General features: G+C 36.9%; 1 long non-coding RNA gene across 1 annotated transcript; it reads right to left on the bottom strand.

Moving 5' to 3' along the window:
* Positions 1-308: 308 nt before the first annotated feature.
* On the bottom strand, positions 309-6,821 carry LOC130014118 (uncharacterized). Its single transcript, XR_008789103.1, has 4 exons — positions 6,739-6,821; positions 3,621-3,884; positions 2,572-2,834; positions 309-2,021 (listed from the first exon to the last, which is right to left on the bottom strand). It is a non-coding gene; the product is annotated as an uncharacterized LOC130014118 (long non-coding RNA).
* Positions 6,822-14,729: the final 7,908 nt, after the last annotated feature.

Here is a 14,729-nt window from a genome sequence, read left to right as displayed (position 1 = left end):
GGCTCCCCTTCCCATGGGGTGGGGGATCTCGCAAAACTTCGAATTTTCGAGTTTAATTCGACTTTTGCGTACAACAATCAACTTTCGTGCATAAGTCGACCAATTTCAGATGTCGCCAAAAACACTGCTTAAGAAGACCCCGACCCTTCCTTCCTTCCTTAAGAACATCCCCTTTACCCCCCCCCCCCCCCCCACCCGAGAGAGGGGTTAATTCGACTTTTACGTACAACATTAATTTTTCCGTTTAAAGTTTCACTATTGATTCGCTAGAACATAACACTAACTTAAGAACGCGAAATCCCCTTCCATTCCGGATAAGAACGACAAAAAGGGTGGCCTATGGGTGAAATAAACAAAATGACGATTTAATTCGACTTTTGCGTACAACAATCAACTTTTGTGGATACGTCGATCAAAATCAGATATCATCAAAAAGACTGCTTAAGAAGACCCACGACCCTTCCTTCCTCCCTTAAGAACACCCCTCTTACCCCCGGAGAGTCGAGTTAATTCGACTTCTGCGTACAATATTAATTTTTTCCATAAAAGTTTCACTATTGGTCCGCTAGAACAGAACACTAACTTAAGAACGCGAAATCCCCTTCTATCCCGGATAAAAACGACAAAACGGGGGACCCATGGGTGAAATGACCAACATGACGATTTAATTCGACTTTTGCGTACAACGATCAACTTTCGTGCATACGTCGACCAACCTCAGATGTCATCAAAAACACTGTTTAAGAAGACCCACTACCCTTCCTTACTCCCTTAAGAACACCCCCTTTATACCCCCCCCCCACCCTTAGAGATGCGTTAATTCGAATTCCGCGTACAGCATTAATTTTTTTCGTTACTAATTTCACTATTGGTACACTAGAACATAGCACTAACTTAAGAACGCAAAATCCCCTTCTATCTCGGATAAGGGCGAGAAAACGGGGGGCGGGGCAAGGGTGATATGGCCAAAACGGACGATTTAAGTCAACTTCAGCCTACAAATATCATCCTTTCTGCCTATGTTAAATCCCATAATGTATCTTTAATTTAAGTTTATTCTGTATACGAAGTTTTTTACATGTATTAATGAAGATAGTTATAACTAGCCACGTGGTCATCTTTTCACTTCAATTGTTATCTCCTGATAGGACTGAGTTGTTGATAAGTACTGGGTTGTTGATTTATAGTTTGTTTATCCAGTACCTCATATGGTGATGATGTTGTGGATGTGTTGATATAGTCAGTATTATCAGACAGGGTGGTACTGGCCTGTGTAACACCTGTATTAGTAGATAGGGTGGTACTGGCCTGTGTTATACCAGTATTAACTCGGTCATAAATATGTGGAGTATCAGACAAGGTGATATTATCTAACTCTGTATTGTGACTGACTGTATCATTAGCTACTGTTTTATCACCTGTACAGGTACAAATAGTGTGACAGAGTATCAGGCAAAGTGGTGTTATCTAACCTTGTATTGTGACTGACTCTGTCATTAACTAGGACTACTGTTTGTTAGCATCTATAGAATTATTATCATTCGCTTCTTTAAAGCAAATTTTCTTTCCGCTTCTCTTTAAGATAAACCAGAGTAGAAGGACAGTAATACCCAAAACCAGAAGACATATACCCAATCCAATAGCTATACCAACGCCACGTTCTCTGGAAATTACGTCATTATCACCAAACTGATTTGAACAAGTACACCCTCCATTTTGTGACGTCACAGCAAGGTTAAATACAGTGGAATTGGAACCAAGGCTGTTATTAACATAAACTATATATTTCCCGTCATCATCTTCTGTAACATCTTGTATAGTTAATGTTGATGATAAACCATTATCTTCTTGTCTAATTCTAAAATCTGTAATCAGTTGTTTACTACCATCCTGTAGTTGATAATACCAGGTATATACAGGTAGTGGATAAGCTAAAACATGGATTGATAATACACCTGTCTCTCCACGTCCTACAGATATAGTAGTTTTAGTTTCTTGGTTAGGATCAAGAACAGGCACACCTGAAATGAAATAAAAGACATCTGAATAAAGCATATCAATAACCGCATTTTTAACCCCATAAAGCGTTTTTTGTTACTAGAAATCACAAATTACTATATACTGGAAAACGCCGGAAAACTACCGGAAAAAACCATGTTATACTGAATATCGGAAAACACCGTAAAACACTAAATACCGGAAAACACACTAAATGCCAGAAAACATCCTAAATAGGTAACCCGGAGTCTGGCAGCCTAAATAGGTAACCCGGGGCCCGGCACCCTAAATAGGTAACCCGGAGCCTGGTCCTCTGTGTGCCTTGATTAGGGTTAGGGTAAGGGTTAGTTTCCGGTTTATACTATAGCCTGGCTCTGGGTTACCTCTTTAGGGTGTTTTCCGGTATTTAGTGTTTTTCCGGTGTTTTCCGGTATTCAGTATAACATGGTGTTTTCCGGTAGTTTTTCGGTAGTTTTCCGGTAGTTTGCCGGTGTTTTTCGGTGTTTTCCGGTGTATAGTATAGCCCTTATTTCTAGTATTGGTAGAAAATAATTATCAAGAACATGTACTTACATCTAACATAGAGTTGACTAGTTTTAGATACAGATTCACCAATATTATTAGTAGCTCTACAGGTATAGTTATCTGTATGTTGACAACTAGCTTTAGGTATGGTATATTGACTACCAAAATAGAGTTGTACCCCTTGTTGTGATCTAGATCAGGATATTACAGAAGATGGAAGACTGTAAACAGAACAGACGAAGGTTACAGTAGAATCTTCATCTACCCTGTGTTGGTAGCATCTGATGTTAGACGTGTGATGGCCGGTGGATCTGAAATTAATTTGAATTTGCTTAAAGTTGTGGAAAAACAGTGATATACATTTTCTTTCCTTTCGTTTGATATTATTTCCTAGGACATGAATTTTTACCAACTAAACTAAAATTGGGCATTTCAAAAATCTTTAATACAATGGTATTTTACAGGTTGGTTGATTACTGGTTATTTAAAATTCAAATCCTGCTGCTATAATTATGAGTAAAACTAGCGATTGCCAAGCAAGATACGTCCACATTTTGTAAGATATGGACAGAAAACAAGCCTATTAAAAGCGATTTTTCACACAAAATCAGAGTCCATGTTCCAGAAAGTTACTGTCCGATATGCACGAATATCGAAATGATACGAGATCATTACAAGATAAACCTATATTTTAAGTGTCGTCAAAATCGGATAAAAATTGTGACCCGTAGAGTGTCCACAAACAAAATGTGAATGGACGGACGGACAGGGGCTACTGCAACATACGTCCACATAAAAATGTGGCCGTATAAAAAACAGTTTTGTCATAGCACACACTATTTAAATTACATATTGTTAGATCGTGTTTGTAAAGATGCATACTCGGGCTACCATGCCCATAGCACTAGCTCCACAAAACGTACCCATAGCACATATGAAAATCATATTCAAAAGTTTCTTGTCAATTTTTTTTACTGAATTTTTGAAAAGATGAGTCTTTAATCAAGATTTGACGATTGGTAAAGAAGTCACAAATGATCGATAGCATATAATATCTTGACGTATTATAAAATCAAATAAGAATGTTATCAACTTACAATGAACTATAACCATTAGTTGTTTAGATTGACGTGAACCAGGTATCCGTGTGTTTGTAACCTGACAGGTGTAATTACCAGCTTGTTGTCTCGTGATGTTGGTCAGTGATAGAAGACCACTACTACCACTAGGAGCAGATCCTTTTTTCCAGTTGATATTACACGGTGGATTACAGTCAGCTGAACAAGTTACATTTCTACTTTCATTTTCTATCACTGTTATACTAGAACTTGTTGGTGCGAATCTGATATTCTCTGGTCCATCTGTTAAAGGGAATATTATAGGAAAGTTAAAATAGTCGCATCAATTGGGATGTATGGGGTGGTATATTTGAATTACCACTTAAGGATTTTTGCACAATCATGGACTTTCATCAAACACCTAGCTTTAAAATCAACATAGAACAAGCAATTACCATGCAAGATATGCGCAGGGACTGCTATGGTTCAGTGAGTAAGAAGTAGGCTCGTTAACCCGGTAGTCCAATGTTCGATCCTGGCAAGGGGCAACCTAATATAATAGTGCAGATGGGACGAACCTGTGGGGTCCTGTGTACCCATTTGTGTGCACTTAAAAGAACACATGAATGTTGAAATTCAAAATAAGAGTAGGCTGTGCGGGGCTAAATTTCTTTTATAGCACACACTGTATGGTGCATGACCATCTTCATAAGTCAAGTCAGTATAGAATAGTAGAACGTTACATATCATGGTTCATTTCCCATTCTTCCGTCGAATTTGAAAAAGAATCTGGTAAGAAAAAATGCAACCTATATGGGCAGTGTGAAGTTAACTCGATTTTCGTTTTTCGATATTGGTGGATAATATTCAAACTTGAATCTCAAAAAAGTAGATTTAATGGATGTACATCGACAGAATGTCTCCAAAACATATTTGATCTAATCAGTTTTGTAAAACGAACTAAATATATCGTAATAGAGGATACCTGAGCAGTGTATTCACATAAAAACTGTTCTTTCTCTTTGTTTTTTAATATTGGCGAATCTCGAAAAACGAGCTACTCGTTTTTCAATATTCAAACTTGAATCTCAAAAAAGCAGATTTGATGGTTGTATATCTACAGAATTTCTCCAAAACACATTTGGTTAAATACGTTTTCTAAAACGAACTAAAAATATCATAAATGAGGATGCCTGAGCAGTGGATTCACATAAAACTGATATTTCTCCTTGTTTTTTGATATTGGCGAATCTCAAAAAACGAGCTACTCGTTTTTCGATATTCAAACTTGAATCTCAAAAAAGCAGATTTGATGGTTGTATATCTACTGAATGTCTCCAAAACACATTTGATTAAATCAGTTTTGTAAAACGAACTAAAGATATCATTAATGAGGATGTCTGAGCAGTGGATTCACATAAAAATTACTCTTTCTACTTGATTTTTGATATTTGCGAATGTCGAAAAACGTGTAGCTTGTTTTTCAATATTCAGGCTTGAATCTCAAAAAGCACATTTGATGGATGTATATCTACAGAATGTCTCCAAAACACATTTGATTAAATACGTTTTCTAAAACGAACTAAATATATCATTAATGAGGATGCCTGAGCAGTGGATTCACATAAAACTGATATTTCTCCTTGTTTTTTGATAAGTATTCTAAAACAAACTAAAAATATCATAAAATAGCCCGTTTTTCGAGATTCGCCAATATCAAAAAAACAAGGAGAAAGAGCAGTTTCTATGTGAATCCACTGCTCAGGCATCCTCATTAATGATATCTTTAGTTCGTTTTACAAAAAAGTAGAAAGATCAGTTTTTATGTGAATACACTGCTCAGGCATCCTCTATTACGATATCTTAAGTTCGTTTTACAAAACTGATTTAATCAAATGTGTTTTGGAGACATTCTATCGATGTACATCCATTAAATCTACTTTTTTGAGATTCAAGTTTGAATATTCGCCAATATAAAAAAAAAAACAAGGAGAAAGAGCAGTTTTATGTGAATCCACTGCTCAGGCATCCTAATTGGTGATATTTTAGTTCGTTTTAGAATACTTATATAATCAAATGTGTTTTGGAGACATTCTGTAGATATACATGATTAAAATTTGTATTTTTGACATTCAAGCCAATATAAAAAAAACAAGGAGAAAGAGCAGTTTTTATGTGAATACACTGCTCAGGCATCCTCTATTACGATATATTTAGTTCGTTTTACAAAAATGATTTAATCAAATGTGTTTTGGAGACATTCTGTCGATGTACTTCCATTTAATCTACTTTTTTGAGATTCAAGTTTGAATATCGAAAAACGAGTCATTCGCCAATATCGAAAAACGAGCTAGTTGTTTTTCGCTATTCGCCAATATTGAATAACGAGTAGCTCGTTTTTCGTTATTCACCAATATCGAAAAACGAAAAACGAAAATCGAGCTGAATTCACCGGACACCAGAAATATAACTTTCCAAAAAGAAATGTTTATCCTGCCCCCAAAACAATATTTATAGACCCCCGTTTATTACAATGATTTTAAATGTTTCAGATTTTAATCCATTAGTTGATTACGATTCCCGAACAATTGATGATCGATGCCCGAAATATGTCGCACAAAGCAAGACAAAATGTTTTAATCCGTAGTCATTGTAAATGAAGTAAAATAACTGTTTTATAAGCATGTAAATGTCATCGGATTTCGGACACTTTATTCTTTACCCACGCCCCACTTCTTTTTTTCGCTTTGTCTGTTGACCCGAAAAATGTGTCTATTTGTCTACGGTAAAGACAAAAGTAGTTGTCTATATTTTACCGTAGAGTGTGGGAGGTCAGTTTCTTTCTATACATCCTTCGTGATTGAATTAGCACGATTGTCGTTCTTGGATCGTCTTATAGTCGTGCTCGTAAAAGATCTTTTGGCAGATAGAATTCGATAAAAGAGTTGGCCGAGGCACAGTCTGGGCGAGATTTCCCTCATAGCACACTGCATGGCGTATGTCCATCTTCATTCGTCCAGTTGGAGCAGAACAGTAGGACGTTAAACCCCATGTCATTTCATTTAGATGGTCTTATGGACTATGATATAACGGAGTAGACGCCCAGTAGGGATTTATCCATGTCTATAATAGTATATTACTAATGTTGCTACGTTACCTTGTATATATATAATATGTACAGCCAGTAAAATAACTATAATATAATAATACGTGTATATATCCATGGCCGACATCTTACTGTTCTACATTTAAAGGTTATACATGTAAATATAGACAAGGAATGTTTTAATGGGTTCGTTGTATACGGTTTATATGATTGGGTTATTACCAGTACATGCAGTCAGTAAAATATTTATACTATCAAAATACACGAATATACTGGGCTACTGTTATATTTATAGAAAGGTTTGAAAGGGAATATGATCTTCGTGTAAGAACGAGGGTGTATTCGAAACAGCAGGTTTGTGAACGATGGAAGAACACGAGAACACTTTGACGAGTCTCGAACATGAGAGAACGGTATCCGTGGTAACAAGTTGAATTAGATTTATACAATCTATTACTGTAACTGTATAAGTACTGTATTACGCATAAATGACTTCGCTATTAAGCATAATTTTGATACATGACTCCGTTTTACTCCTTTTCAATTCTTTCGGTTAATTTCTTCTGGAGTTATGGCCCTTGTTTCACTTTGCTGCACCTTGTGAACGCTGTAACGACAAAAGTTATCATACGATCTGTATGAAAATGCATTTGCATCATTTAAATTAGTGAAACGAAGACCTCTATGAAATTTCATCAATTAATGTTAATTAACTCTAGAGTTATGGCCCTTGTTTCACTTGTTGAACCCTGTGAACACTCTAATGATAGAAGTTATAATCCGATCTGTATGAAATTTTAATGCATCATTTTAATTAGTCAAATGGAGACTCCTATTGAATTTTAGCAATTTTCATTAATTACGTCTAGAGTTATGGCCCTTGTTGAACCTTGTGAACGTTCGTGAAACAAAATTAAACATCCATCTATATGAAATTTGTAGACATTATTTAAATTAGTAAAACAACAAAATCTGTCAAATTTCAACAATTAAGGCCCTTGTTTCAGTTTGTAGAACCTTTGTAAATCCACAAACGACGAAAATTATAATCTGATCTGTATGAAATTGTCTTGTAAATAATAATAATGAATTTGTATAGCGCCTCTCATCTAGTACTGTTCTACTCGATGGCGCTGCATCCATTACCTTCAAAAGAATGAATATGCAACAACCCTTGTCGACTGCACGGACGTTTTAGCTGCTTGATGCTTTACTGGCCACATACTACATGCAGTTTAAACTGTTAAATTAATAAATGCATCCATGATGCTGTTTTTCGGCAGTTGTCGACGCATCAACAATGTTTGTTCTCGCCTCACACCAGCTAACGACGTAGTTTTGAATTTGAGTTCGCGAACGCATTTCAGGCTGTTCCAGACCGACAAGAACCCATTCTCCGTCCGTTCTCTGCATCGGAACACTGTTCAGAATACACCCCAATAGATTGATAGGTTTGTAAAGGAATATGATCTTCGTGTAAGAACGACCAATAGAATGATATGGTTGAGTAGATATTGTGTAATACATGTACTTGTATATAGACCAATAGATTGATATGGTTGGGTAGATATTGTGTAATACATATATATATATATATATATATATATATATATATATATATATATATTGCCACGCCCTCTGTCCTGAATCACTGTCAATGGGAAACCACACCGGAAAATTCCGGGTAACTTTATCTATAGGAATATCCTAATAGCCTACATGAATAGAGGACATATCTGTCAGACTCGAGTCTCAATCAGTGTCATTGTTCAATGAAATTGGGTTTAACGTCCTACTGTGTCAATGTTAGCCGCTGTGGTACTGTCACGGCCGACGTACCTTAGGATTATGAAAAACGTATGTAGAAACGGCGCCGACATGACCAAATTCTCTATCCTCACATTGTAAAGTAACCTAAGAAATGAAGAGAGTTATATCGTCCCTCTATACACGATCACGATACTATCTATAAATAAAAAGAGTTATATTGTCCCTCTATATACGATCACGATACTATCTATAAATAAAAAGTGGTATATCGTCCCTCTATATACGATCACGATACTATCTATAAAGCAGGAGACACGGAGTTAAATAAGGGATCAGTTCTAGAGATTTGTAAATATGACCGTATTATACAACAATAAAATGTCCCCGAGTCTTTATTAATTTAGTCAGATTTAAACCTGATGTAATATTACAAACTTCTGTAAAATATGTTTTATATAAAATGTTTCAGTATAATTTAAACCTGATGTAACAAATTTCTGTAAAATATGTTTGTTTTGATTGAAATATTGATTCAGCAAATGACGATCATATTTAGTTTCAGAATCTCAAATAATTTATCTAGATTTAAAGAATTTCCATGACTGAGTATTTAATAATCCTTTCAAGAAAATATTGACTTAAATTTTCAATTTCTTAAATGCTGCAAGCTCTCTATGCATGTTTGATTTGGTGAACGATCCGCCTGCTTGTGGTGATTACAAACAAATTATTCATGTATATGAATTATGTGATAAAGTGAGAGTCGAGATTATCAGAATGTGGTTAGAGGACCAGTCCCACATAACAATATGATGTTAATTTTACGTTACATTTACGTAAAAATGGTCAGTCAGTTTACCATCATTTTGCTCATCTTTTTAACGATAATTTTACGTCAGGAAATGACGTTAATCTAACGTAAACTTTACGTCATTTTTACGTTATATTTACGTCATTTTCTGACGTAAATCTAACGTAAACTTTACGTCATTTTCTGACGTAAATCTAACGTAAAATTTGCGTAAAGTTTACGTCATTTTCGTTAGATTTACGTCAGAAAATGACGTAAACTTTACGTTAGATTTACGTCAGAAAATGATGTAAATATAACGTAAAAATGACGTAAACTTTACGCTAGATTAACGTCATTTCCTGACGTTAAATTGTCGTTAAAAGGATGAGCAAAATGATGGATATCTAACCGACCATTATAACGTAAATCTAACATTAAATTAACATCATTTACGGATGCAATTCTAATGTCAAATTTTGATGACCAAAGTTACGAAAATATAACAAACCATTAAAACCTTCAAAATTATTCATTATTTGCGGCAGTAAATGGGAAGTACATTCAATCAAAAATCAAATTTTCCTGACCCGTGGGTGAGGCTAAAAGTTGAGTGGTCCAACGTGTGCGCTTTAGATCATAAGGTCTGTCATTGAGTCAAGTGGTTTGTTTCCACACCCAACTTGAACATGGGTTTTCTCTGGGTCCTCCTACTACTAAAGATTCCTGGTGCGGATGAATTATTCAACTTGAATTGAATCACTTAGTCCCAAAGGACAGTTTATGTCTATTGGATGTTTTACCCCATTGCTCTCTATCTACCCATAACCAGTCAGAATTCTAAATGTATTGCACAGAAAAGTTAAAAATCTAGCAGAATAATATGACAAAATATACTACAAGTATGTATACATATACTTTATTTAAAAGACAAAAATATAATGTTATAAAATACAAAATACACATTTAAATATTAACAGTTTTTATCCACAGCTGTTTGAGAAATGAAGACGGGCATATGCCACACAGTGTGCAGAGCTATGGCATACTCTTATATAAAATTCCAACTGCCAAGGGATCTTTCACACACACACACTTGAGTTTACACTGTACCTTGTTTTTTTGGTCCCTTCCGTATGACTAGTCAGCCATCCATGTCAGGTCCTCTGTCCGGCATCACTGACAAGGGAAAATGTTCAAGAAAAAGGTCTACATTAGCGCTATGAAAGTGCTGATATGCATATAAGAAAGAAAAAACTGGGATATTGACCAAATTGGGCCAAAACCTATAGCCTCTATCTTATTTGCTCAAGGTATTGATGGAATAGGAGTTAACTTTGGAATGAGTGAAATGAAATGGGGTTTAATGTCCTATTCCGACAGGGCTAATGACATGGAAATATGCTATACAGTGTCCTATTATGGAATTTTATCCAGACAGCGGCGCTAAAGCCTACTCTTATATCGAATTCAAACTGCCAAGGGATCTTTGACATGCACACCAATGTGTGCACAGGACCTCGGTCATTCGTACCATCCAAACGACTAGACAGCTGTCCCTCCTTGTCAGGCCCTCTGTCCTGCACCTCTGACAAGGGGAGGAAACCAAGTCTGGAAATCACGAAGAACTTTCTCGGCCGACACTGGAATGGAATGTTGTGGAATGCTGAATATTGATAGGTTTCGTCCTCTCATGATTCCAGTGTGTAACACAAATTTGAAAAAGATCATTTAAGAATAAACACAGCATCTATTGCATTTGAAAAAGGGAGAATTAACCAAGGAAGGCAAAGTCCTGAAAAGCTGTATATTGATAATGCTTGTCCTCTCACAATCGGAATGATTCACATTTCACACCCAGTGTACGGACAAACAGGGCCAAAATTGATATGTGGGTGTATAAACAAAGATATATACTACACCAATATTACATGTGTTGCAGAATTGGTTTAACACATTTCAAATATAATTGTAACACGGATATTTGCAATGGTTGATCCATGACAAAAGATTTGAAATATTTTGAAGAGACGCAAAAGGTTACGCCATACAGTGTGCTATAAGGGAAATTTTGCCCAGGCAGCAACGCTATGGCCTACTCTTGTATCGAATTCCAACTGCCAGGGGATCTTTTATGTGCATGCCAATGTGTACACTGGACCTTGGTTTTTTTTTTGTCCCATCCAAACGACTAGACAGCTGTCCTTGTCAGGCCCTCCATCCTGCATCACTGACAATGGGAAACCACACCGGAAAATCAGGATGAACTTTCTCGGCCAATGCAGGGATCGAACACCCGACCTCAAGGCTAGCGAGTCAGCGTCTTACCCACTTAGCCACATGATCCCCCCTTGGCCTATGTACATGTAGAGATGAATTTTGAGCTACCTTTATATATATATTTCTATTTTTAAAACCCGCGACAAGTATATTTATATCAAGGATGTAACCCTCTATCAGTTAACCCGTCACGGATTGGTTGCATTGGTGAACCGGTTCAAAATATTCGTTTCATATCATACCTGACCTTCAAATCCAGGAATTGTAGCCACAACGGGGATCACATTGGTTAAGTCGGTAAGACACTGGCTATCTAGTCTGGAGGTCGGGTGTTCGATCCCTGCATTGGCCGAGAAAGTTATTCCAGATTTTCCGGCATGGTTCTCCCTTGTCAGTGATGCAGGACAGAGGGCTAGACAAGACAGCTGTCTAGTCATTAAAATAGGACAAAAAAATGAGGTCCCATGTACACATTGGCGTGCACGTACAAGAGCCCTTGAAGTTAGAATTCGATATAAGAGAAGGCCGTAGTGCCACTGTCCGGGCAAAATTTCCCACATAGCACACTGTATGGCGTATGCCCATCTTCATTAGCCCAGTTCAGAGCAAAACAGTAGGACGTTAAACTTTCATTTCACTAGCCACAGCTCTGTTTTCTTTCACCAAAGGGGGGGGGGGGTGGATGGCTGAATGGTTAGCGTGCGCGCACTGTATCATAAAGTCTGTCATTGAGTCGACTGGCGTGGTTTCGAATCCCCAGTTGTACGTGGCAAGGAGTAGGGTCGCCTGTCCAACTTCATGGGTTTTCTCCGGGTCCTCCGGTTTCCTCCCACTCCTAAAGACCCCTACGCGCAAGCGAATTATGTAAATAAAAAATTAAACCATATGTTAGTCCCGAAATGACCTAGTTTGTGTCGAGTGGACGGTAAACCCCATTTCTCTCTCTCTCTCTTTCACCAAAGGGGGGGGGGGTCAAGTGGCTAAGTGGGTAAGACGCTGGCTCGCTAGCCTGGAGATCGGGTGTTCGATCCCTGTAAGTTCATCCTGATTTTCCGGCGTGGTTTCCCTTGTCAGTGATGCAGGACGGAGGGACTGACAAGGACAGCTGTCTAGTCGTTATGGGACGAAAAACTGAGGTCCCGTGTAGACATTGGCGTGCACGTAAAAGATCCCTTGGCAGTTGGAATTCGATATAAGAGTAGGCCGTAGCCCCGCTGCCCAGGCAAAATTTCCCTCATAGCACACTGTATGGCATATGCTCGTCTTCATTAGCCCAGGTTAGGAGCAGAATAGTAGGACGTTAAACCCCATTTTATTTCATTTCATTTCTTTCACCAAAGACCACATAAATACTTCATTTAGCACTTGTCATTTGAAACAGTTATAGCCTATGTCTTGTCTGGAAGAGGGGGCATCATCACATTACCATACAGGGTATAAGTCGATGTTGAGTATAAGTCAAATTGCCAAATTTTACATTTTTCCGACCTACATCCATAATTAAGTAGAGGCGGTATATAAGACTAATGTTTTTCAACTCCACGAGTTTCGAGACTGTTATCCTAGTCTAATACCGTGCCGGTGTACGCCGAAGAAAAGTTGGGCCATATAAATAATGAGGGTCTGGGACAGTTGTCAATAACACTTGCATTTACAAACAAACATGAATCGTGATGACGAATTAGGATTCAATAAAAAAAAAAAACATAGATATGGCCCATGAAGAGAGAAATTTTACAATAAAAAAAAATTAAGAGTGTTGGATATTGAACTGACAATGCAATCAAATGGACTTTCGGAAATGGCATTCTTATATAAATTTCATGGGCGTCAACATCTTGTTTTAGGACTAGTTACCTTCCTTAGACTTTGTTTATGATAATGTAAAAGACCGGATAATCTAGCCTATGACCGATTATTCTCAAATGTTGACAACGCAACCACACTAATATTCGTAGAATATAGAATATTTTTTTCTAGATGATAGAGACTAATAATATGCCAACATTGAAATGTGTGCATAAATATGGTATATACTTAACTACACCAATATTATACCTATGTCATAGAATTTGTTACAAACATTACAAATATAATCTTAATAGAGATCTTTGCTATGGTTGATCTATCAGTAAAAATTGGAAGATTTGTAAGGAACGCAAAAGGTTATTGTTTACTGGCTGCAGCAGGGAGCAATAACAGGAACACAGATGATTTTCAACTCACTGATACAACTCAGTTTAAACTTTAAGCCAAAGAGCTGTTATATAATACTGTGACAGGATATCTGCTCTAAACTAACTAGTCATCAAAGAATTGACTGTCAAAAGTTCAGACAGAAAGTATTTTAGGCCTACAATGCTTGTAAAGCTTTGGCCTACATTCTGATGATATTTGTGCTACCATAGATACATATATATTTATATCATTACGTTATGTGACAAGTAGTAGTGTTTGGCAAGTAGTAGTGTTGTCTAACTATCATTATAAAGCCCATATAAATCTTTTTAGAACTTCTTTGTCATTACTGCCACCAAGGGTGCTCAAATATACATGTAGGATCTGTAAAAAAAAAAAATAAATAAATAAAAAGCAACTTTATACTCCCCAAAAAAAACGTAATTGGGTTAAACGGCCTACTGTTCAGCTCCAACTGGGCTGACAGCCAACCTACTGTGGATCTGTAATGAAATGGGGTTCAACATCATACTGTTCTGCTCAAACTGGGCTAAAGAAGTTGGACAAATGCTTGAAAGTGTGCTGTGATGGAAATTTTGACTGGACCGTGTGTACAAAAGAGCTTGGTTTTTTGTCCTATCCGAACAACTGTACATTAGCCCTTACCAGCCCCTCTGTCTTGCACCAGTTAAAAGAGGAACCATGCCAGAAAATCCTGATGAACTTTCTTGGCCACCACAAGAAAAAATAAGCAGGGGAGTAGGACTGAAACCTTTATGTACAAGTATGTACGGGCAAACTTGTTATTTAATGTTATAGGCCTATGTATATAATTAGAGTCTTGATTATCCATTTTTCAATTAAATTAAATCATTAACATTAACCGCCAGTGTTTGAATCTGTGAACATCTCGAGTACCCGATGGCATTGAGACTTGATTATAGACTTAACAATGTCTTATAAAATGTCTTATAAAAAATTTTAACATTTACAGTCTCAAGAAATACCTACTTAACCTACGTAC

This window comes from Patella vulgata, chromosome 8, assembly GCF_932274485.2.
Source record: "Patella vulgata chromosome 8, xgPatVulg1.2, whole genome shotgun sequence".
NCBI lineage: Eukaryota > Metazoa > Mollusca > Gastropoda > Patellidae > Patella > Patella vulgata.
This window is presented reverse-complemented; position numbering and strand designations above follow the sequence as displayed.